The sequence below is a fragment of the Dama dama genome, chromosome 9 (assembly GCF_033118175.1).
Source record: "Dama dama isolate Ldn47 chromosome 9, ASM3311817v1, whole genome shotgun sequence".
Classification (NCBI taxonomy): Eukaryota; Metazoa; Chordata; class Mammalia; order Artiodactyla; family Cervidae; genus Dama; species Dama dama.
In genome coordinates, this window is record NC_083689.1 from 6,131,623 (window position 1) to 6,157,277 (window position 25,655).

Sequence of the window (25,655 nt, forward strand, 5' to 3'; positions counted from 1 at the left end):
TAGGCCTTAGGAAGAAGCATCACTGTGAACAAAGTTAATGGACGTGATTGAGTTCCAGCTGAGCTATTTCAAATCCTAAAAGATGATGCTGTGAAAGTGCTGCACTCAACATGTTGGCAAATACGGAAAATTCAGCAGTGGCCCCAGAACTAGAAAAGGTCAGAAGGTCAGTTTTCATTCCAATCCCAAAGTATGTCAAGGTTGTATGTTGTCACCTTGATTATTTAACATATGCAGAGGACATCGTGCAAAATGTTGGGCTGGATGAAGCACAAGCTGGAATCAAGATTGCAGGAGAAATATCAACGACCTCAGATATGCAGATGATACTACTCTAATGGCAGAAAGCAAAGAGGAACTACAGAACCTCTTGATGAGGGTGAAAGAGGAGAGTGAAAAAAGCTTAAAGCTCAGTATTAAAAAACTAAGATCATGGCATCCAGTCCCATCACTTCATGGCAAATAAAAAAGGGAAAAGTAGAAGCAGTGACAGATTCTCTTTTCTTGGGCTCCAAAATCACTGCAGACAGTGACTGCAGCCATGAAATTAAAAGACACTTGCTCCTTGGAAGGAAAGCTATGACAAACCTAGACAGAACATTGAAAAGCAAAGACATCACTTTGCTGACAAAGGTCTGTCTAGTCAAAGCTATGGTTTTTCCAGTAGTCATGTACAGATGTGAGTGTTGGACCACAAAGAAGGTTGAGCACCAAAGAACTGATGCTTTTGAACTGTGGTGTTGGAGAAGACTCGTGAGAGTCCCTTGGACAGCAAAGAGATCAGACCAGTCAATCCTGAAGTAATCGACCCTGACTATTCATTGGAGGACTGATGCTGAAGCTCCAATACTTTGGCCACCTGATACAAGAGCCAACTCACTGGAAAAGACCCTGAAGCTGGGAAAGATTGAAGGCAAAAGGAAAAGGGGGTGGCTCAAGTTGAGGTAAGATAGCATCATCAACTCAAAGGATATGAATCTGAGCAAACTCCAAGAGACAGTGAAGGACAGGGGAGCCTGGCATGCTGCAGTACATGGGATGGCAAAGAGCTGGACACGACTCAGTGATTGAACAACAACCATGACAACTACTAAAAGTATAAACACCATGATCGCTCCATCTGTGGGGAAATTCCGACTTAATTAGGAGCTCGACGTCCCTGGTGGTCTAGCGGTTGAGACTCCACCTGCCAATGGGTTCTATCCCTGGTCCGGGAAGATTTGACATGCCAAAGAGCAGCAAAGCCTGTACACCACAACTATGAGCCCAAGCTGTAGAGCCCGTGTTCTGCAACAAGAGAAGGCGCCACAGTGAAAAGCCTGATCACCACAACTAGACAGCAGCCCGTGTGAAGCAGCAAAGACCCAAAACAGCCAAAAATACATAAACAAACTTAGAAAAATCTAAACAATAAATCAGTGCTATGCCCTTAGCCAAGCCCTCCACCTGGGTTCTCACCCAATGTGGCCTTTCAGTGAGATCTTGGCTCATTCATTGCCATCTTATTCTCTATTTGCTATTCACTTCCCTCCTCACCGGTTCCTCCCTCCCTTAAGTACTGACAGATGCTCCGCACCTCCAATCTTTTACTCCATCCTACTCTCCACACCACTGAGCACAGTGTTAGGCGCACAGGGAGGCTGAGTGTCAACCCTGGTTCGGCTGCCTAACTGCTGTATGCTCACAGGCAAGTTATCAAACACGCAGAGCAGCTTTGGTTCCTCATGTGAAAAACAAGGGTGTGGGGGAGTACTGAGAAGAGCCACTTCTGGAGGGTGGGGAGGAGGGACTGTGAGGAGCACCACTACCTCTTCTGAGCTTCTTCAAAGACCAGTCTCTATTTTGTCATACTCACCAAGGTGACCTCCTGGTTCTTAAATCCAAGCAACACTTTTCAAACTATATTTACTTGACCTTTCTGAGGCACTGAGCTCCGAGCGTAGCTAAACATCTTCCTTCCTTAAGGTCCATGCAACCACTCTGGACCTGCTCCTGTCTCCAAGGCCACTCTCTGCAGGCTGCTCCAGCTCATGCCTGCTCCTTCAGTGATGACACCCACAGGACGTGCGTCCTTCTTCACTGTTCTCATCTCCCCAGGCAACCCCATCCACGGTCTGACAACCTGGCACAAAGCAGGCGCTCAAATATTTAACGAGTGAACATTTCCTAAACCATCATCTTTGTGACCAGTCCTCTGTGCCGTGCGCCACGTAACTGGGAACTAGTCATGTCCACATGGAAATTAGACAGGATATCCTCCAAGTTCAATGCTTTGCCTTTCTCCCCAACTCAGTCCCTTCCCTTCTTGCTCCCTGACTCGGTGCATGACTTAAATCTCGACCTATCAGATGATCAGGGCTTGATTTCTGCTGACTGTATCTTTTTAATCACTCTCTAGTGAGATTCCTCCATGCCACCTCCATCTTAGTTCTTTTATTTTTCACCCTAGATTACTGAAGGAACTTCATGCTGATCTGTTTCTATTCTCCTGCTCTAACCCACTCTTTATACTTTCAACATGATCTCTAAAAGACACATATTTTAACCATTTAAAATTAGTTACTTCCCTATCACTTACGCATGAAGCTCCGATTCCTTAAGCTAGCATGTACAGGCCTGTTTGATCTGATTGCAGTAACCTCAGTTTAATCTCCTGCTAGTACTTTGAAGCCTGGACTTAAACTGAATTCCTTTCAGGACTGAGAATGTATCTCTGGCCTGGGAACCTCCTACTATTAACATTTAGCTCAAACGTCAACTCCTCTACAGTATTTTTTCTCTGGCCACTTCCCCCAAACTTGGCCAAGTTCCTTATGCTACCCCTTAGTGCTCTGACAAAACTCTGTACTTATATTCCACGACCAGTCATACTGTAAATACTCACTGATCTATTTCTCTGCATCTCCCTCCATCCATGGAGGGCACAAGCCCTGCCCTTTTCATCTCCGGTACTGAATCCAATGCTCAGCAAGTTATAGGTATCTAGTGAACATTTCCAGAAGGAACCCACCCACCTTCCCCATCACTTCCTTTCACAGTCACTCTACTGGTTCTTTAGCCCCATGGATATCTGTCCTTCAGTTTCATGGGCTCTCTGCCCAATAATGGACAGTACTAGCTCTGCAGTACAAGTTCACTTAATCTCCACAACTACCTATGTCATGGACTTAGTGTGAATGGAAAGTGAGTGCTGAACCAGGATTTAAACACAGATCTATCTGATTCAAAACTTAACCTCAAAACTTAATATACACCCATGGCTGATTTATGTCAATGTATGGCAAAACCACAACAATATACTGTGAAGTAATTAGCCTCCAATTAAAATAAATAAATTAAAAAAAAAACCTTAATGTCTTAACTTATCAATGCTCTTCTTTCCTGCTCCTCTTAGAGGGAAACATCTCACCATGCAAAGATTTACTTCCTTCAGCTGCACCTTCTTATTTTCTCTGAACCTGCCTCATCTGAGACTTTCTCCCTCCAAATTCTTCCCCTTTCCATCTCAGGAAAAACTTAATGTTGTTGTTTAGTTGCTAAGTCTTGTCTGACTCTTTCGCAACCCCGCGGACTATCCTATGCAGCTTCTGTCCATGGGATTTCTCAGGCAAGAATACAGAGTGGGTTGCCATTTCCTTCTCCAGGGCATCTTTCCCACCCAAGGATCAAACCCGTGTCTCCTGCATTGTCAGGCGGATCTTTACCACTGAGCCACCAGGAAAGCCTCAGGCTTTCCTCTAGAGCAGTGGTTCTCAGTGTAGTCCCAGATCAGTGGTATCACCTGGGAACTTGTTAGAGATGCAGACTTTGAGGCAGTAACTTGGGTCAGTGAGATCCGCTGAATGAGAAACTTGGGCGTGGGCTCAGGAAACAGCTTTAACAAGGCTACCAAGTGTAACCACAGGAAAAGAAGCAGTTGAAACTGATTTTAACATCTTATTTAACCCACTATATTGCTATTTCAAGTGTAATATTTCAAAGATCCTGCAGAGAACAAGATGACAGAGGAGCAGGAGGACGTGGAGTACCTCTCCCTCCACGGATGCATCAGGAGTACGCCTTCAGACCCAGAAGTGCATGCAGAACACCAGCTGAGAGCGGACAGGAGGACCTGACCGGTGGAAAAGAACATACAGACCCACGCAATACTCAGCAGGAGGAAGGAACTGGGGCGGGGAGGGGGCGAACAGAAGGGTTAATAGGACTGGACCTGCCCTCGGCAGGTGGGGGAACTGAAGCAGGGGTCCCATCCCCACATCAGGGCAATTGTCTGAGTCAGAGGAGAACCATTTAAGGCTGAGAGTGGAACAGCTGAGCTGTGGCAGTCTAAATGGAATGAGAATCAGTCCTTGCCGCAGCCATACGTACCCCAGACAGGGACGCAGGTCCCCTGGAAGTCTCAGCAGCTAGGAGCTGGAGTTTAGGGACTGTGGAGCAATCCCAGGGTGAGGGCTGCTGTTGACTATGGAGAGACGGATTGAGGGGATGTGAGGGAGGAGATCATGGTGGGAAATACCTGTGGAGGAAAGCCGGGCAGCCATGGAAGCAAGGCAATACTGCTGACTCATACATAGGGGGTGGAGCCATCACCATAGCCTCTCCCCCCACATGCCAGCATCTGCAGCTGAACAATAGAGAGGTTGGCCCATCAAATGCCTGAGGCACTGAACTACAGAGTAGGACCCCACCCAGGTGCCCCTTTAAGTGGCTGATGTGCCAAACTACACAGTAGGACCCCACCCAGGATGCCCCTTTAAGTGGCTGATGTGCCAAACTACACAGTAGGACCCCACCCAGGGTGCCCCTTTAAGTGGCTGATGTGCCAATCTACACAGTAGGACCCCACCCAGGGTGCCCCTTTAAGTGGCTGACATGCTGATCTAGAGCAGGACCCTTGAACAATAGAGAGGCTGGCCCATCAAATGCCTCACACACAGAACAACACAGACCCCAGGCAAGGGAGCCCTCTAAGTGCCTGAACCGGAGGAGGTATGGAGAAAGACTGGCCAAAGAGGCCTTCTGATTGCCAGCTACAAGAGACTCGAAAAAAGACTCCAATAGGGCCATAATTCCTGGGGCCCCATATGTTTAACAGCTGATCTTTCAGCAAAAACTGCAGGCCAGAAGGGAATGGCAGGATATATTCAAAGGTCAGTTCAGTTAAGTTGCTCAGTCGTGTTTGACTTTTTGCGACCTCATGAACCGCAGCACGCCAGGCCTCCCTGTCCATCACCAACTCCCAGAGTCTACCCAAACCCATGTCCATTGTGTCGGTAATGCCATCCAACCATCTCATCCTCTGTCGTCCCCTTCTCCTCCCGCCCTCAATCTTTCCCAGCATCAGGGTCTTTTGAAACGAGTCAGCTCTTTGCATCAGGTGGCCAAAGTATTGGAGTTTCAGCTTCAACATCAGTCCCTCCAATGAACACCCAGGACTGATCTCCTTTAGGATGGACTGGTTGGATCTCCTTGCAGTCCAAGGGATTCTCAAGAGTCTTCTTCATATTCAAATTACTGAAAGGGAAAATTCTACAACCAAGATTATTGTACCCAGTAAGGAGCTCATTCAAAACTGATGGAGAAATAAAAAGCTTTTCAGACAAGCAAAAGTTAAGAGAATTCAGTACCACCAAACCAGCTTTATAACAAATGTTAAAGGGACTAATGTAGTCAAGAAATACAAGAGAAAGAAAAAGATCTATAAAATCAACCCCAAACAATTAAGAAAATGGCAATAGGAACATATATATCAATAATTGCTTTAAATGTAAATGGATTAAATGGTCCAACCAAAAGACAGGGACTGGCTGAATGGATACAAAAATAAGACCCATATATATGTTGTCTACAAGAAACCCACTTCAGACCTAAAGACACATATAGACTGAAAGTGAAAGGATGGAAAAATATATTCCATGCAAATGGGAAGCAAAAGAAATCTGAGTAGCAATCCTCATATCAGACAAAATAGACCTTAAAATAAAGAAGATTACAAGAGATAAGGAAGGACACTACATAATGATCAAGAGATCAATCCAAGAAGAAGAAATAACAATTGTAAATATCTGTGCACCCAACATAGGAGCACCTCAATGCATAAGACAAACACTCACAGACATAAAAGGAGAAACTGACAGTAGCACAATAATAGTAGAAGATTTAACACCCCACTCACACCAATGGACAGATCGTCAAAACAGAAAATTAATAAGGAAATGCAAGTCTTAAATGATACATTAGATGAGATGGATCTCATTGATATCTTCAGGACATTCTATCCAAATGCAGAATACACCTTCTTCTCAAGTGCACATGGGACATTCTCCCACATCTTGGGTCACAAATCAAACCTCAGTAAATTTAAGAAAACTGTAATCATATCAAGTATCTTCTCCGACCACAACGCTACGAGATATCAGTGCTATGATGAGACATCAATTACAAGAAAATAACTGTAAGAAACACAAACACATGGAGATTAAACAATATGTCTCTAAATAACCAACAGGTTACTGAAGAAATCAAAAGGGAAATAAAAAATCTCAAGAAACAAACGACAATAAAAACACAACAACTCAAAACCTATGGGATGCAGCAAAAACAGTTCTAAGAGGGAAGTTTTTATACCAATACAATCCTACCTCAAGAAACCAGAAAAACATCAAATAGACAACCTAACTTTACACCTAAAACAACTGGAAAAAGAAGAACCAAAAAAACTCCAAAATTAGTAGAAGGAAAGAAATCATAAAGATTCAAGCAGAAATAAATGAAAAAGAAAGGAAAGAAATAGTAAAAATTAAAACTAAAAGCTGGTTCTTTGAGAAGATAAACAAAATTGACAAACCTTTGGCCAGACTCATCAAGAAAAAAAGAGAGAAGAATCAAATCAACAAAATTAGAAATGAAAACGGAGAGGTTACAACAGACAGTGCAGAAATACAAAGGATTATAAGAGACTATTATGAACAATTATATGGCAATAAAATGGATAACCTGGGAGAAATGGACAGATTCTTAGAAAAGCTCAATCTTCTAAGACTGAGCCAAGAAGAAATAGAAATTATGAACAACCCAATTACAAGCACTGAAATTGAAGCTGTGATCAAAAATCTCCCAAAACACAAAAGCCCAGGACCAGATGGCTTCACAGGAGAATTCTATCAAACATTTAGAGAAGAGCTAGGGCCTGGCCTTCTAAGACTCTCCAAAAATTGCAGAGGAAGTAACGCTTCCAAACTCATTCTATGAGGCCACCATCACCCTGATACCAAAGCCAGACAAAGACAACACACAAAAAAGAAAACTACAGGCCAATATCACTGATGACCATAGATGCAAAAATATTCAACAAAATTTTAGCATACAGAATTCAGCAACACATCAAAAAGCTCATACACCATGATCAAGTTGGGTTTATTCCAGGAATGCAAGGATTTTTCTATATACACAAATTAATCAATGTGATACACCATATTAACAAACTGAAAGATAAAAACCATATGATAATCTTAATAGATGCAGAAAAAGTCTATGGCAAAATTCAGCACCTATTTATGATTAAAACTTAAAAAAATGGGCATATAAGGAACCACCTCAACATAGCAAAGGCCATATATGATAAGCCTACAGCAAACATTATTCTCAGTAGTAAAAAACTGAAAGCATTCCCCCTAAGATCAGGAACAAGACAAGGGTGTCCACTTTCACCACAATTATTTAACATCGTTCTGGAAGTCTAGCTACAGCAATCAGAGAAAAAAAAGAAATAAAAGGAATCCATATCAGAAAAGAAAAAATAAAGCTCTGTTTGCAGATGACATGAAACTGTACATAGAAAACCCTAAAGATAGTATCAGAAAATTACTAGAGCTAATCAGTGAATTTAGCAAAGTTGCAGGATACAAAATCAATACACAGAAATCACTTGCATTTCTATATACTAACAATGAAAAATCAGAAAGAGAAATTAAGGAATCAGTCCCATTCACCATTGCAACAAAAAGAATTAAACATCTAGGAATAAACTTACCTAAGGAGACAAAAGAACTGTACACAGAAAATTATAAGACACTAATGAAAGAAATCAAAGATGACATAAACAGATGGAGAGATATTCCATGTTCCTGGGTAGGAAGAATCAATATTGTAAAAATGACTACACTACCAAATACAATCTACAGATTCAATGTAATCCCTATCAAATTAGCAAAGGCATTTTTCACAGAACTAGAACAAAAAATTTCACAATTCATATGGAAACACAAAAAACCCTGGATAGCCAAAGCAATCTTGAGAAAGAAGAATGGAGCTGGAGGAATCAAGCTTCCTGACTTCAGGTTATACTACAAAGCTACAGTCATCAAGACAGTATGGTACTGGCACAAAAACAGAAATATAGACTAATGGAACAAGACAGAAAGCCCAGAAATAAACCCATGCACCTATGGGTACCTTATTTTTGACAAAGGAGGCAAGAATATACAATGGGGCAAAGACAGCCTCTTCAAAAAATGGTGCTGGGGAAAACTGGACAGCTACATGTAAAAGAATGAAATTAGAACATTTCTAACACCATACACAAAAATAAACTCAAAATGGATTAAAGACCTAAATGTAAGACCAGAAACTATAAAACTGTTAGAGGAAAACACAGGCAGAACACTCGATGACATAAATGAAAGCAAGATCGTCTATGACCCACCTGCTAGAGAAATGGAAATAAAAGCAAAAGTAAACAAGTGGGACCTGATCAAACTTAAAAGCTCTTTCACAGCAAAGGAAACTATAAGCAAGGTGAAAAGACAACCCTCAGAATGGGAGAAAATAATAGCAAATGAAACAACTGACAAAGGATTAATTTCCAAAATATATAGGCAGGTCATACAACTCAGTACCAGGAAAACAAATAACCCAATCAAAAAGTGGGAAAAAGACCTAAACAGACATTTCACCAATGAAGACAAACAGATGGCCAACAAACACATGAAACGATGCTCAACATCGCTCATTATTAGAGAAATGCAAATCAAAACTACAATGAGATATCACCTCACACCAGTCAGAATGGCCATCATCAAAAAGTCTACAAACAATAAATGATAGAGAGGGTGTGGAGAAAAGGGAATGCTCTTGGTGGGAATGTAAACTAATACAGCCACTATGGGAGACAATATGGAGATTCCTTAAAAAACTAGGAATAAAACCACCATATGACCCAGCAATCCCACTCCTAGGTAACCAAAACTGAAAGAGACACATGTACCCCATTGTTCACTGCAACAGTATTTACAGTAGCTAGAACATGGAAGCAACTAGATGTCCATCGACAGATGAATAGATAAAGAAGTTGTGGTACATATACAAAGTGAAATATTACTCAGCCATAAAAAGGAATGCCTTTGAGTCAGTTCTAATGAGATGGATGAACCTAAAACTTATTTTACAGAGTAAATGAAGTAAGTCATAAAAAGAAAGACAAATTCTAATGCATACATGTGGAATCTAGAAAAATGGCCCTGAAGAATTTACTTATAGGGCAGCAATGGAAAAAACAGACATAGAGAACAGACTTGTAGACATAGGGAGAGGAGAGGAGAGGGTGAGATGTATGGAAAGAGTAACATGGAAACTTACATTACTATATGTAAAACAGATAGCCAATGGGAACTTGCTGTATAGCTAAGAAACTCAAACAGTGGTTCGTGTCAACCTAGAGGGGTGGGATGGGGAGGGAGATGGGAGGGAGGTTCAAAACGGAGGGGATAGATGTATACATATGACTGATTCATGTTGAGGTTTGACAGAAAACGACAAACTTCTGTCATGCAATTATCCTTCAATTAAAAATAAATTAAAAAAAAAAATTTTGTGGGACTTCCCGGGTGGTCAAGTGGCTGGGAATCTGCTTGCAATGCAGGGGACTTGGGTTCGACCCCTGGTCCAGAAGGATGACACATGCCGAGGGGCAACTAAGCCCGTGAGCCACAACTACTGAAGCCTGTGAGCCTAGACCCTGAGCTCCATAATAAGACTAGGCCTGCTCGCCACAACTAGAGAAAGCCCATGGGCATCAGTGATGACCCAGTGAAGCCAAAAATAAATTAAAATTATTTTTAGAAAAGATTTTGCATTCTTTTTTGGCACTCAGTTTTCAAAATCCAGTTATGAATTTTACAATTTCGGCAAAATTTAATTTGGATTAGACACACAGTCGGTAAAGAATCTGCCTGTAACGCAGCTCAATCCCTCAGTCAGGAAGATCCCCTGGAGAAGGAAATGGCAATCCACTCCAATATTCTTGTTAAATGTTAAAGTGCTGTTAAAGTGCTGCACTCAATAGGCCAGCAAATCTGGAAAACTCAGCAGTGGCCACAGGACTGGAAAACGTCAAGCTTTCATTCCAGTGCCAAAGAATGTTCAAACTACCGCACAACTGCACTCATCTCGCACGCTAGCAAAGTAATGCTCAAAATTCTCCAAGCCAGGCTTCCACAGTATATGAACTGTGAACTTCCAGATGTTCAAGCTGGATTTAGAAAAGGCAGAGGAACCAGAGATCAAATTGCCAACATCTGCTGGATCATCGAAAAGGCCAGAGAGTTCCAGAAAAATATCTATTTCTGCTTTACTGATTATATACCAAAGCCTTTGATGGTGTGGATCACAATAAACTATGGAAAATTCTGAAAGAGATGGGAATACCAGACCACTTTACCTGCCTCCTGAGAAATCTGTATGCAGGTCAAAAAGCAACAGTTTGAACCGGACATGGAACAACAGACTGGTTCCAAATTGGTAAAGGAGTACGTCAAGGCTGTATATCGTCACCCTGCTTATTTAACTTACATGCAGAGTACATCATGAGAAACGCTGGGCTGGATGAAGCACAAGCTGGAATCAAGACTGCCAGGAGAAATATCAACAACCTCACATGCAAAGATGACACCACCCTTATGGCAGAAAGTGAAGAGGAACTAAAGAGCCTCTTGATTAAAGTGAAAGAGGGGAGTGGAAAAGTTGGCTTAAAACTCAACATTCAAAAAACAAAGATCATGGCATCAGGTCCCATCACTTCATGGCAAATAGATGGGGAAACAGTGGAAACTGAGAGACTTTATTTTCTTGGGCCCCAAAATCCCTGCAGATGGTGAGTGCAGCCATGAAACTAAAAGACACTTGCTCCTTAGAAGAAAAGCTATGACCAACCTAGGCAGTATATTAAAAAGCAGAGGCATTACTTTGCTGACAAAGGTCCATCTAGTCAAAGCTATGGTTTTTCCAGTAATCATGTGTGGATGTGCGAGTTGGACCATAAAGAAAGCTGAACACCAAAGAATTGATGCTTTTGAACTATGGTGTTGCAGAAGACTTTTGAGAGTCCCTTGGACTGCAAGGAGATTGAACCAGTCCACCCTAAAGGAAATCAGTACTGAATACTCATTGGAAGGACTGATGCTAAAGCTGAAATTCCAATACTTTGGCCACCTGATGCGAAGAGCTGACTCATTGGAAAAGACCCTGATGCTGGGAAAGACTGAAGGTAGGAAGAAAAGGGGACGACAGAGGATGAGATGGTTGGATGGTATCACCGACTTGATGGACATAAGTTTGAGGAAATGCTGGGAGTTGGTGATGGACAGGGAAGCCTGGCATGCTGCAGTTCATGGGGTTGCAAAGAGTCAAACTAAGCGACTGAACTGAAGTGATGATTCTTGCCTGGAAAATCCCATGGACGGAGGTGCCTGGCGGGCTACAGTCCATGGGGTTGCAAGAATCTGACACGACTTAACGACTAAACCACCAGACAAATTGCAAAGATTTAACAGCCCTCCATGGCTGGTGGCTATGGAGGCACAGCTGGATGGCAGAGCTCTAGAAACCAGCGTTGAAGCTAAGTTTTCAGGATAGCACTAAGACAAAGGGAGGGCTCCTAAACCTGCTGCCTCTCTCGGGCAGCAGGCCCCTCACTGCACACAAGGCCCCTTCTCACAGCCTGCCTTCCTGTGTCAGGAAAGCTGAACTTCAGCACACCAGGACCTGTAAAGACTCTGCATGGGCAGCTACCTGGCTAATAAGCAGCCTCAACCTTGCCCATTCTCAGTTTCTCCCAACCTCCTTCTCCTCTTATTCAGAGTATTCAACCAGAATCTACTGAGCACTCACCGAGCCAGCCACTGCCTGGGCCTTGGGGATACAGCAGGGAACAAAACAGACAAATCCCTTGCCTTTCTAGAGTTGAAATTTGATCAACTTGTGCTCCCAAGGAAATAGAGCATAGCAAGGGAGTTTTGTGGGGGTTTATGATCTTTTAAACTCAGTAGGGGCTTCACTGAGCGTTGAGAGTTCTGAACTAGCAGCTGTGAGAGGTGAGTGAGTGAGCAGTGCCATCTCCTGGGAGAGTGATGCAGAGGCCGAGTGGGAATGTGCCTAGGGGCGATGGGGAGCATGGACAGATGGCGCCAGAAATGATCGAGGAGGAGGCGGGGGCCAGGGGGAGGCAGGAAGGATGGGGTACCACACTGCACAGGGTCTGTGGGCTCTGGTTAAAGGCTGGCGAGATGGAAAACCTGTGCCAGCGTCCAGCAGGAGAACGAAATCGTGCTGGCTGCTGGACAGGGATCACAGGAAGAACAGGGAAACACGAAGAATGGTCAGGAGGCTATGATCCAGGTGAAAAGAAACAATGGCGTAGGGGAGGACCAATGGTAAAGAATCCCTGTGCCAATGCAGGAGACATGGGTTTAATCCCTGGTCCAGGAAGATCCCACATGCCATGGAGCAACTAAGTTTGTGAGCCACAGCTCTGGAGCCTGAGCCCTGAAACCCAAGGGCCATAACTGCTGAGCCCATGCACCCCAGAGCCCATGCTCTGCAACACGAGCAGTCACTGCACTGAGAAGCCCACAGAACGCAACTAGAGAGTAGCGCCCTGGCACCAAAACTGGAAGAAAGCCTGCACAGCAACGAAGATCCAGCACAGCCAAAACAATTTTTTTTTTCTTTTAAAAGAAAGAAACAATGGCCTAGATCGGAGTGATGGTAGCAGAGGTGCTGAGCTGTGGCCAATTCTGGATGTATGCTGAAGGTGGAACTGCTAAGGTTTGCTGACAGGGTTTTGCCCAAAGGTCTTTGGAAAAAGTGTGTACCTGGGTACACAGGTGTGGGTAGAGCAGAGTAAGAAACGGCAGGTGGCAGCAGAGAGGTCAGGTTCACTGGTCTGTTTTGAGGGACTCCCAGGCCTGCGATGGGGAGAGGCCGTGGGTGTGTGGTCTTACGGATGCAGGTGAGCAGGCAGAGAAGTGGATGTCCCAGGGACACAGGGAGCGATGCGGGCATCCCTCAGCACTCCAGTCAAGAGCACCTAGTGCCCACATTAGTCTTCCTCAATGGAGAAGGAAATGGCAACCCACTCCACTGTTCTTGCCTGGAGAATCCCAGGGACGGGGGAGCTGGTGGGCTGCCGTCTATGGGGTTGCACAGAGTCGGACACGACTGAAGTGACTTAGCAGCTTTACATTACATCCAGGATACATATCCTATTATAAACATGACTTGATCACCTGGCTGAGGTGGTGTTTGTTTCAGGTTTCTCCACTGTACTGTTACTCTGCCCCGCTTTTCTATATTGTACTGTCATTATCTGAAGCCCACACTTAAGGAGTGGGGAATGATACTCCATTCTCTTGGGGGTGGAATATCTACATAAATTATTTGGAATTCTTCTGCACAAAATGTTTTGACTTTTTAGTCATGTATTATCAAATTTTGAAAGACTTAAAAATAAATCTGCTCCTGTGTCCATCAAAAGAAGAATGAATAAAGATATGTTGTGTATATATACATACACACACAATGGAACACCACTGTAAAAAAAGAATAAAATTTTGCCATTTGCAACAACAACAAAAAAAAAATAAAAAAAAAAATAAAGTCTTCCTCAATTCCCAGAGGTGACTGCAGAGTTCCCCCTGGCTTTTCATGTTACCCTCTAATGTGGCACATGTAACACAGCACAAAGGAAGGGTCACTCCCTTTCAACTGTCTTTTCAGCACTAGATTGGGGCTTGAGTCATTAATGCCGATCAGTAAACAGACCTCTAAACTCTGCCTGGTGGTTCAGATTGCCAAGTTTGCCAAACCAGTTCATACTTCATTTGATGAACAAAGGGCAGCAGGAGATCAGAAACAACAAAATAAAAACAAACATTTAAAAAGAAATCCCCTGGACTTCCCTGGTGGTCCTGTGATTAAGAATCCACCTGCTGATGCAGGAGACACTGGTCTGGGAAGATCCCACACACCTCAGGGCACCTAAGCCAATGTACTGCAACTCCTGAGTCCTCGCAATGACAGCCTGTGCGATTGGCCACTGCAATGAGAAGCCTGTGGACCCCAACTAGAGAGCAGCCCTCCCTCACTGCAGCTAGAGAAAACCTGAGCACAGCAACAAAGACCCAGCACAGCCAAAAATAAATAAAAATTTAAAAATACATAAATATGAAAAGAAGTCTCCTAAAGCAGGAAGAGTTATCATTTATTAAGTACACATTCTGTGCTAGGCAGAGTAACTCTGCAAAGCAGCTGTCATCACCATGTCACACGGAAGGGAACTAAGGCTCAGAAAGGGTAAAAGCAGCAAGAGGAAGATCAGCAGTACACTGGAACGCAAAAGCAAGAGCAGACGAGCGTGTGTGTGGCATGAACACGAGAGTGACGGCTGCTCACAGCGTAACAATCCTGCTCACGTCTAGGAGACACAACAGAGAACGCTGGGAAGCGAGCTCGGACACCTGCCTGCAGTGGCACAGCTCCCTCCTGGAGGCCAGGGCTGCACAGTTAGAGAGCACGCACGAAAGCCCAGCTCTCCACAGGACAGCTTACACAGACTGCACACATGTGCTCACACCACACCTCAGAGTCCAACCTGTGACTGGACTTCCTAATAAAAACATTTAGGACAACACTGCAAAAGGTTATACTCTTTTCCTGTGGTTTTCCACACCTTTGTCAGCCGGATTCTATGCCAGTGCTCTAGCTGTCTCTTGAGATGTGCGTTCACATAAGACATTCCATCTCTTCATCTTCTAGGGGAGCCTATCTGGTTTTCCTCTGACAAGCTCTTATGCGGACTGACTACTGTCATTCTGAGGCCCCTCTTCACTGGGGCCTGGAACACTGGCTCTTCACGGAGTCTGGAGCATACCAAACTGTGGAACTATAGCCCTGGTTCTCCAGGGTCTTCAGCTTGCCAACTGCACATCTTGGGACTTGTCCACCTCTGTCACTGTGTGAGCCCATTCATTACAGTAAAACCAATCAATGCCCCCCTCCCCGCCCCCATATATGTCTCCTAATGGTACTGTTTCTCTGGAGAACCCTAATATAATAAAGTATTCAAGGCTTTTATGATTTGACATGTTTACATCTCCAGGATTTTTGCTCAATACATCCTTCTTCTATTACTTTTTTCCTTTGCAGTTAAAATCTTTTCGTTGTGAAAGATATAACAACATATGCATATATAAAGACTAATAATAAAATGAACACTGTGTATCAACTGCTCAAGTTAAGAAACGAGAGTCCAGCACTTTAGAATGCTGGCACTCAAAGTATTGTCCCACAAAAGAATGACCATCACCTGGAAAGTTTAAAAAATGCTGAATCTCAGCCTCCTCCTCTGCCTTAGAATCTGTGTTTTAACAGGATCTCCAAGGGATTCACATGCACATTAAGTCGGAGAAGTTCTCCTTAGAAGTCCGTTTCTCTTCTCTTCAACACTTGCCACAAATAATTAATATCCTGATTTTGTGTTAATTGCTTTTAATAATAGTTCTACCACCCTCAAGTAATCTATCCCCAAACCACACAGCACCTAGTCTTGAAAATGAGGGCCAGCGAATACCAGCCCCGTGAGGAGAGGGCAGCACTCATCTCCCCGGACAGAGGCTCCAGAAGGAAGCGAGCAGGGCAGTCTCAGGCCGTGGTCTGACTTCCGCTTCCATGGAAGTTGACAAGGCCCCCTCTGAGGAAGAGGCAAGCAAGGTCACAAGTCAGTCCTGGGGAACACAGGGCTTTCCACAGCCGGGAGCCTGGCCACACAAGCAGCACGCGGGCCAGGCACTGGGCATGCAGCGGAAGTCTGGCCTGGGAGAGAGGTCCAGTGTGGCCGACCTCCTGCTCTCAGGGAAAAGGTGAAAACGTCCATGAGTGTCCCTGGCAAAGCGTGAAAAGAAGACATGATCAGGATGAGCCCAGTACTGATGAGGACCTGGGCCACGTTTTCCTGGCGTTCTGCGCTCTGTGCGGACCTGGGGATCTGAGTGCTGGCTCGCACTGCAGCAGCGTGGCTCAGCTGCCTGTCACACCTGATGCAGAGCTGTCATACTGGGACCCCTTTCCTTCCTCCTCCACGTGAAACCCTGCCATTTTTCTCTGTTGGATCTCGTATCTTCCGTGTCTCATGTTTTACTCTTCCTTGATTTATTCTTTCAATTTTGATGCAGTATTTCTTACAGTAACTTAAGAAAAGGTATGTGACAGTTAAAATTTTTTAAATCTCTGATTTCTGAAAATGACTATTTTATACTCATTCTTGCTGTATACTCTGGCTAGCTATATAATTCTAGGTTGGTAACTGTTTTACTTCAGAATTTCAGCACTGTACTATTGCCTTTTTGATTCCTATGTTGCTGCCAAGAAGTCCAAAGATACTCTTGATTCTTGATATGTGACCTAGTACCCTCCCCATGCCGGAAGTCTGTTCTATCCTCTAAACTCAATGTTGAGAAGTTTTATGACTGCCATGGGTCTATTTTCCTTCCCAGTGCTGAGCACAATGTGGCCCTTTGATCTGGCAACTCACACCCTTAAATTCTCAAATTAAATCATTGCTTTCTTCCAGTAATTTCTGTTTTTCTCATGTTCAATCTCCTACACTCGTCCTCAAATTTTCTTTGCTATTTTTAGCTTTTTCTCTTTTTTTTTTTCCTTTCCTTTTTGGGAAAATTACTCATACTTCATATGTATAATTCACACATGTATTTCACATTTTATAATATTTCTCAGTTTTTGTTTTCTGAATTAAAAAAAAATTACTGTTTCATAACATCTCATTGGCCAAAGCAATTCCTAAGTCCAAGCTCCAAATCAAGGAATGGGATGTATCCTCTGCCTGTTCTGAAGCTATGGCAAGGATGCAGGTGTATAATGTGTCCCAAAGAGTGAAAACCTGAGAAGACATCTAAGCGATCCCCACACAACTAAGGGACAGGACACATTCCCATCAGTAAGAGTGACTCATTTTAGCAGTGAGAAGGGATGAAAGTCAAGGGAGGGGTGGAAGAGGGAGGGTTATCTGCAGACAAAAAAGAATCACAGTTAAAAATGCCCCAAGTACTGCAGTCCCCTCCTTATCCATGGGGTTCCACTCCCAGTGGACGCCTGAACCCAGGGATGGTACTGAACTCTGTATCCTTTTCACTTAAAGGAAGTACCTCACACCTTCTCTTTGGCATCTCTAAATTTCCTGCATCACGATACTCTTCTGTTTTGGGACCATTATTAAGTAAAATGAGAGTTAGATGAACACATGCACTTAAACACCAGGACAATCAATCTGATAACCCGGATGGCTAAGTGACTACGGGGTGTGTCGTATACACATCATAGATATGTGAGACAAAAGGGGTGATTCATATCCCCAGGCAGACAGAGTGAGGCAGCACAAGATTTCACACACTGCTCAGAATGGCACATGATTGAAAACTTATGATTTATTTCTAGAATTTTCCATTAAATATTTTCAGACAATAGTTGACCGCCGGTAACTCAAACAGTAGAAAGCAAAGGTGCACTTAAGTGGGGACCATTGTAATTCTGACACACTGGCCCTCTGCCACAGAGTATCCTTGAAAGATCATTGTTCTACACTAAATAACATATTAACCAGTTTGTTTCTAATCTACACTAAATAACATATTAACCAATTTGTTTCTAAAAAAACATCTAATTTTTATGAAACTTTCTCATGCAGGATCTCATCTGCAGAAGCCAAATGACAGAGTAGAAGGATAGAGTTTTGCTACTGGAGTTTGGTCTGAATTTCTGGTCCTACCACTGAGTTGGCAACCTTGGTAAGTTAATCTACGAGTCTTAAGTTTCCTGACATGTAAAACTGGATATAATATCTATCCTATGAGACTCCTATGAGGACAAAATGACAATAAATTTAAAAGAGTCTGGTTCTTTCAAAATTCTCTTGACATGACCAGCTGCTGCTGCTGCTAAGTCACGTCTGTCGTGTTCAACTCTATGCGACCCCATAGATGGCAGCCCACCAGGCTCCCCCGTCCCTGGGATTCTCCAGGCAAGAACACTGGGGTGGGTTGCCATTTCCTTCTCCAGTGCATGAAAGTGAAAAGCGAAAGTGAAGTCGCTCAGTCGTGTCCGACTCTTAGCAACCCCATGGACTACAGGCTACCAGGCTCCTCCATCCATGGGATTTTCCAGGCAAGAGTACTGGAGTGGGGTGCCATTGCCTTCTCCGACATGACCAGCTAGGTCACCTATATCAGAGCAGACCTGACTGGACACCATGATCCCAAAGCAGGCACCTTACGTATACGCAGCAGAGGCGGCTGAGGGCGGAGTCCCGAGACAGCGGCCCCTTACACAGCTGACCGTCTCCAGCCAGCCTACGGCTTCCGTAGTGGAAAGGTGCTGGTATCATTAGCCAATCAGCAACACTCAGAGATTCTGCTTTCCCAATGAGGGAGAAGAAGATGGTTTGTGGTCTTCAGGTTTTAAAAAGATCATCCAATTTTTCCTCCCCTGAACCACTGCACATCCATGCCTTGGAGCCTAGACTGTGCTAGACTAGTTTCCCTCCTTTGGTGGTAAAATTTTCTATTCAGTTTACAATTTTTGGTCTCAGAGTATTTCCTTAATAACTTTGAAAGGTAAAAAAGTTGGAGCAGAGAGTAAGCGCCATGCCTAAAATCACACAATTTGTTGTTGTTCACTTGCTAAGTCATCTCTGACTCTTTGCCACTCCATGGGCTGCAGCACACCACGTTCCCCTGTCCTTCACTAACTCCTGGAGTTTGCTCAAACTCATGTCCATTGAGTCAGTGACACCATCCAATCATCTGATCTCTCTGTCTCTCCCTTCTCCTCTTTCCCAGCATTAGGGTCTTTTTCAGTAAGTCCGCTCTTTGCATCAGGTGGCCAAAGTATTGAAGCTTCAGCATCAGTCTGTCCAATGAATACTGAGGATTGATTTCCGTTAGGATTGACTGGTTTGATCTCCTTGCTGTGCAAGACTCTCTCAAGAGTCTTCTCTAGTACCACAGTTATCAATGCTTTGGTGCTTACAATTCTCATGGTCCAACTTTCACCTCCACAAAAGACTACTGAAAAATTCATAGCTTTGACTATACTGACTTCTGTTGGCAAAGTGATGTCTCTGCTTTTTAATATTCTGTCTAGTTTGTCATCGGAGAAGGCAATGGCAACCCACTCCAGTACTCCTGCCTGGAAAATTCCATGGACAGAGGAGCCTGGTAGGCTGCAGTCCATGGGGTCACTAGGAGTCGGACACGACTGAGTGACTTCACTTTTGCTTTTCCCTTTCATGCACTGGCGAAGGAAATGGCAACCCACTCCAGTGTTCTTGCCTGGAGAATCCCAGGGACGGGGGAGCCTGGTGGGCTGCCGTCTGTGGGGTCGCACAGAGTCAGACATGACTGAAGCGACTTAGCAGCAGCAGTTGCAGCAGTTTGTCATAGCTTTCCTTCCATCGAACAAGTGTTTTTTGTTTTTTGTTTTTTTTAATTTCATGGCTGCAGTCAGTGTCCGCAATGATTTTGGAATCCAAGAAAAGAAAATCTGTTACTGTTTCCACTTTCCCCCATCTACTTACCATGCAGTGATGGGACCAGATGCCATGATCTTAGTTTTCTGAATGCTGAGTTTTAAGCCAGCTTTTTCACTCTCCTCTTTCACTTCATCAAGAGGCTCTTTCACTCTTTACTTTCTGCCATTATATTGATATCATCTGCATATCTGAGGTTGCTGATATTTCTGCTGGCAATCTTGATTCCAGCTTGTGATTCATTCAGCCCAGATTTTGCACGATATACTCTGCACAGAAGTTAAATAAGCAGGGTGACAACATACATACTTGATGAACTCCTTTCTCAATTTTGAACCAGCCTGTTGTTCTTTGTCCAGTTCTAATTGCTGCTTCTTGATCCGCATACAGGTTTCTCAGGAGACAGGTAAGGTGGTCTGATATTCCCATCTCTTAAAGAATTTTCCACAGTTTGTTATGACCCACACAGTTAAATGCTTTAGCAAAGTCAACAAAGCAGAAGTAGATGTATTTCTGGAATTCCTTTGCTTTTTCTATGATCCAACAGATGTTGGCAATTTGATCTCTGGTTCCTCTGCCTTTTCTAAATCCAGCTTGTACATCTTGAAGTTCTCAGTTCATGTACTGCTGAAACCTAGCTTGAAGGATTTTGAGCATTACCTTGCTGGCATGTAAAATGAGCACAACTGTATGGTAGCTTGAACATTCTTTGGCATTGCCCTTCTTTGGGATTGGAATGAAAACTGACCTTTTCTAGTCCTGTGGCCACTGCTGAGTTTTCCAAATTTGCTGACATGTTGAGTGCAGCACTTTAACAGCATCATCTTTTAGGATTTGAAATAGCTCAGCTGGAATTCCATCACCTCCGCTAACTTTGTTTGTATAGTAATGCTACCTAAGGCCTATTTGACTTCACACTCCAGGATGTCCAGCTCTAGTTGACTGACCACACCATCATGGTTATCCAGCTCCTTAAGATCTTTTTTGTATAGTTCTTCCGTGTATTCTTGCCACCTTTTTTTAATTTCTTCTGCTTCTGTCAGGTCCTTGCCATTTCTGTCCTTTATTGTGCCCATCCTTGCATGGTATGTTCCTTTGGTATCTCCAATTTTCTTGAAGTGATCTCTAGTCTTTCTCATTCTATTGTTTTCCTCTATTTCTTTGCACTGTTCACATAGGCTTTCTTATCTCGCCTTTCTGTTCTCTGGAACTCTACATTCAATTGGATATAACTTTTCCTTTCTCCTCTCTTCTTTTCTCAGCTATTTGTAAGGCCTTCTCAGACAACTATTTTGCCTTCTTGCACTTTTCTTTGGGATGGTTTCAGTCACCGCCTCCTGTACAATGTTACTTACCTCCATCCATAGTTCTTCAGGCACTCTACCAGATCTAATCTCTTGAATCTATTTGTCACTTCCACTAAATAATCATAAGGGATTTCACTTAGGTCATACCTGAATGGCCTACTGGTTTTCCCTACTTTCTTCAATTTAAGTCTGAATTTGGCAGTAAGAAGTTCATAATCTGAACTACAGTCAGCTTCAAGTCTTGTTTTTGCTGACTATATATAGCTTCTCCATCTCTGGCTGCAAAGAATATAATCAATCTGATTTCAGTATTGACCATTGGGTGATGTCAATGCGTAGAGTCATCTCTTGTGTTGTTGGAAGAAGGTGTTTGCTATGACCAGTGCATTCTCTTGGCAAAACTCTGGTAGCCTTTGCCCTTCTTCATTTTGTACTCCAAGGCCAAACTTGCCTGTTACTTCAGGTATCTCTTGAGTTCCTACTTTTGCATTCTAATCTCCTATGATGAAAAGGATGTCTTTTGGGGGTGTTCTATAAGGTCTTACAGGTCTTATAGTTCTATAAGGTCTTACAGGTCTTCACAGAAGACCTTTCAACTTCAGCTTCTTTGGCATTAGTGGTTGGGGCATGGATAACTGTGATGTTGAATGGTTTGCCTTGCAAACAAACTCAGATTATTTTGTTGTTTTTGAGATTGCACCCAGCTACTACATTTTGGACTCTTCTGTTGACTATGAGGGCTACTCCATTTCTTCTAAGGGATTCTTGCCCACAGTAGTAGATATACTGGCCACCTGAATTAAATTTGTCTGTTCTTGCCCATTTCAGTTCACTTGTTCCTAAAATGTTGATGCTCACTCTTGCCGTCTTCTGCTTGACCATGTCCAATTTTACCTCGATTCATGGACCTAACATTCTAGGTTCCTATGCAGTATTGTTCTTTACAGCATTCGCTGTAAGTGCCATGTCTAAAATCACAAGATTACTTTAAGCCAAAATTTTCACTGCATGCAGGTTTTTTGACTCCTGGCCCATAAATAGCTTTATCTCGCCTGCATGCATTGTGCTCATTAGCAGCATCAACCTTTATTTTTGCTTAGATTAACAGACTTTATTCATTTATGGTAATAAAGATACTATATAGGAATAGAGATACATACATATAAGGTTCTTCCTTGTATTATATTTAGGCAGAAAATCATAGCATCTATCATGTCTTTATTAATATTTATTAAGACTTTACAGTGACTCTGGTCTTTCTAGTATCATTGACAAGCCTTACTCTTTCTCTCGGGTGCACCAGGTCTCAATTGTGGCAGGAAGGCTCTTAGCTGGAGCATGCGGCATCCAGTCCACCTGCCTGTCCAGTGGTCAGGACTCCACACTCCCAAAGCAGGAGGCTCAGGTTCATCCCTGGTCACAGGGCTAAGATGCCACATGCCACATGGTGTGGCCAGTAAATAAATAAATAAATAAAACCCTTATAATTGTTAAAAATTTTCCAAGCATATGACTTGGAAAATTATAGTTTTTGTCTTGTAGTTAACTTTTTAAATACTGTGATCACAAATGAACCTATCTATGAAATGAAAATAGAATCAGGGACACAGAGAACAGACTGGTGGTTCCCAAGGCAGTAAGGAATGGGAGAGGGCTGCACTGGGAGTTTGGGACTAGCAGATGCGAACTGGTAATATATAGAATGGATAAACAGGGTCCTACTATATAGCACAGGTAGCTGTATTCTATATCCTGTGATAAACCATAACGGAAAAGAATATGAAAAAGTGTGTGTATGTAAAACTGAGTCACTTTGCTATACAGCAACAAGTAACGCAACACTGCAATTCAACTACACTTAAAAAAAAGGTGGTCAAAACCCCTCATCATAGAAGTTTGCATCGTGAGCTTTCTTACGTGTACAGTACAGTAGCAGTGTTAACTGTACGCACACTGCCATGCAACAAATCTCTAGTGCTCTTCATCTTACAAAACTGAAGCTGTACACCCATTAAATAATTCTCCCCTTCCCTCCAGCCCCTGGCAACTACCATTTTATACTTTCTAAGAGCTCAACTATTTTAGATATCTCAGATAAATGGAACCATGCAGTGTTTGTCTTCCAGAAATTGGTTTATTTCATTTAGCACAATGTCCTTAAGATTCATCCGTTTCAACATGAGACAAGATTTCCCTCTTTTTTAAGGCTGAATAATAGTCCACTGTATGTATACATCACGTTCATCCATTCATCTGCTGATGGAAACTTAAGATTGCTTCCACCTCTCAGCTATTATGAACAAGGCCACAATGAGCATGGCAGTATAAATCAGGGTCTACTGTCGCCTCTGTTTAGTCCACCTCTGAAATGACTCCAACCTAAAAACATACAGCTTCTGACTCCCAATTCACAGCTCCTTCCACAATATCATCAACATTTATTCAACAAATGCTTGCTGACTGCCAAATTGTACAAGGTTTGTGCTACATTACTGGTCTTGCTCTCAGGATGCTCACAGTCTAATGGAGAACAGCAAACACACTAATTAAAGTACAGTGTGGTTGTTCTGGCAGAGGTTAAGTACCCAGCCTGGCTAGAGAAAGGACTTAGAGAAGAGGTCCTAAAGAAGATGACACATGAGCAGAGTCCTGAATGGTGAGCGGGTGTCAGGCATTATATGACTAAGGAAGGGCATACATGAGAAGACATCTAGAGAAATTAGGCCATTTAAAAAGAACTGCATTCAAAGCATTTTAGGGATCTTGGAGTGCGGCATATGGGCTTCATTTCCACAGTGCCAACTGCTGTAATACCTCAATGAGAGGCTGCTCCACCAGGCCAGCAACACTGATGATGCTCCCAAGTTCACTTTATACCACAGTGTCTTACACTGCTCTGCTAGGCACAATAGTTTTTCACTAACTTAAGGTCCTTGAATACTTAACTTGCCAAAGTTTAGCCTGTGAGTTGGGATGCTTTGAATTAGACTGGGCAGAGTGGGCAGCCAGAGTGCTGATATTTTTCATCATAAAAACATCATTCTTCCATCCTCAACTCACCAATAACATACAGCTCTTCAAAAGAATGTGTAATATGAGTAAGATACATGCAAGCAATGCACAGTATTTGATAAGACAACAAAACTCATGATGAGGCTCCACACTGTTCAACTCTCTCCCTTAGAATTCAGAAGTGAGATGGTATTCATGGGATGTATAGTATTATGTGTATTTGAAAAATGAAGTCAAACTTTTTCTGACAAAAAGCTGATTAACCTGACAATGAAGACTGATTTTGCCAACTGGGTTACGTGGTAGACATTTTGCATACAGTAAACAAGTTACAGTCACAGTTCTAAGGTTTTGATGAAAACATATCTGAAGTGGATAAAAGTATTTATCAAAAACTACTGGCAAAGATGTATTGAAGTGAACAATATTTTTATTTTCCCAATCAATTTTGAGTATATTAGGTTATACAAGGTCCTTCTAAATGGAAGAATAACAGGTATAATCGACAATCAATTGATAAGATTTGGTAAAGCCTCTGTTACATTTCTTGGTAAGTGAGAAAGTGAATGACTGATGATGAAGATTATCCTTTTATAAGTCAGATGGTCTCTAATTTTCTGCTTTCATTAAAATTGACAGTGTACCTAACCAAGTTGTCATCTAATTAACAAATTAATTTTTGATGATATATATCACTACATGATTTCGGGGATACAACTCAAATTTCAAAAACTTGAATGTTACTAAAATTAAATTTCTTCCTTTCTTTTATACTTAGGCAAAAAGGATTTCTGGAACTTACATTTGTAAAGACAAAAAAATAGGAATAGAATTAAAAACTGTCATTTTGTCAATAAGTAATATTCACCCACAGTTATGTGAACAAATTCAGGTGGAAAAGCCTCCTCCATCTCACTGAGAGGCAAGTCTAATAAACCTGTACCTTTTTTTCTTCAGGGGAAAACGTGAACACAGTCCCCTGCTACCACAAATCATGCAGTTGAACTTCCCACATTTGGGGAAATTGCAGGAGTCAGCACATACGGAGTGCAAAGGATTAACCTGGGAAAACCACCTTGGTGATCACCGTTATCTCCCCTGCCAGGTAAGTATAATAAACCTGTACTTTTTTGCATAAGTTATTTATAAAAAGTTATAATGTGTGTTGTTATATACTAATTTACTATAATAACTTATTAAAATATTAAATATATATAACACATAGAATCTTATAAATACTACATATATTCTTTTTTTTCCATTTATTTTTATTAGTTGGAGGCTAATTACTTTACAATATTGTAGTGGTTTTTGACATACATTGACATGAATCAGCCATGGATTTACATGTATTCCTCATCCCGATCCCCCCTACCCACATATATTCTTTTGTATCAATCAACTTTTTTTTTTTTTGGCTGCACCATGGGGTTTGTGGGATTTTTTCCTCTACCAGGGATCGA

The 25,655-nt window shown here is 42.6% G+C and overlaps 1 protein-coding gene and 1 non-coding gene across 3 annotated transcripts in view; both read right to left on the minus strand.

Moving 5' to 3' along the window:
* Positions 1-25,655, minus strand: part of MAML1 (mastermind like transcriptional coactivator 1) — a 60,963-nt gene that overhangs the window by 28,717 nt on the left and 6,591 nt on the right. The gene's annotated exons all lie outside the window — the stretch shown is intronic.
* LOC133063048 (U1 spliceosomal RNA) lies at positions 25,147-25,305 on the minus strand. Its single transcript, XR_009694355.1, has one exon. It is a non-coding gene; the product is annotated as a U1 spliceosomal RNA (small nuclear RNA).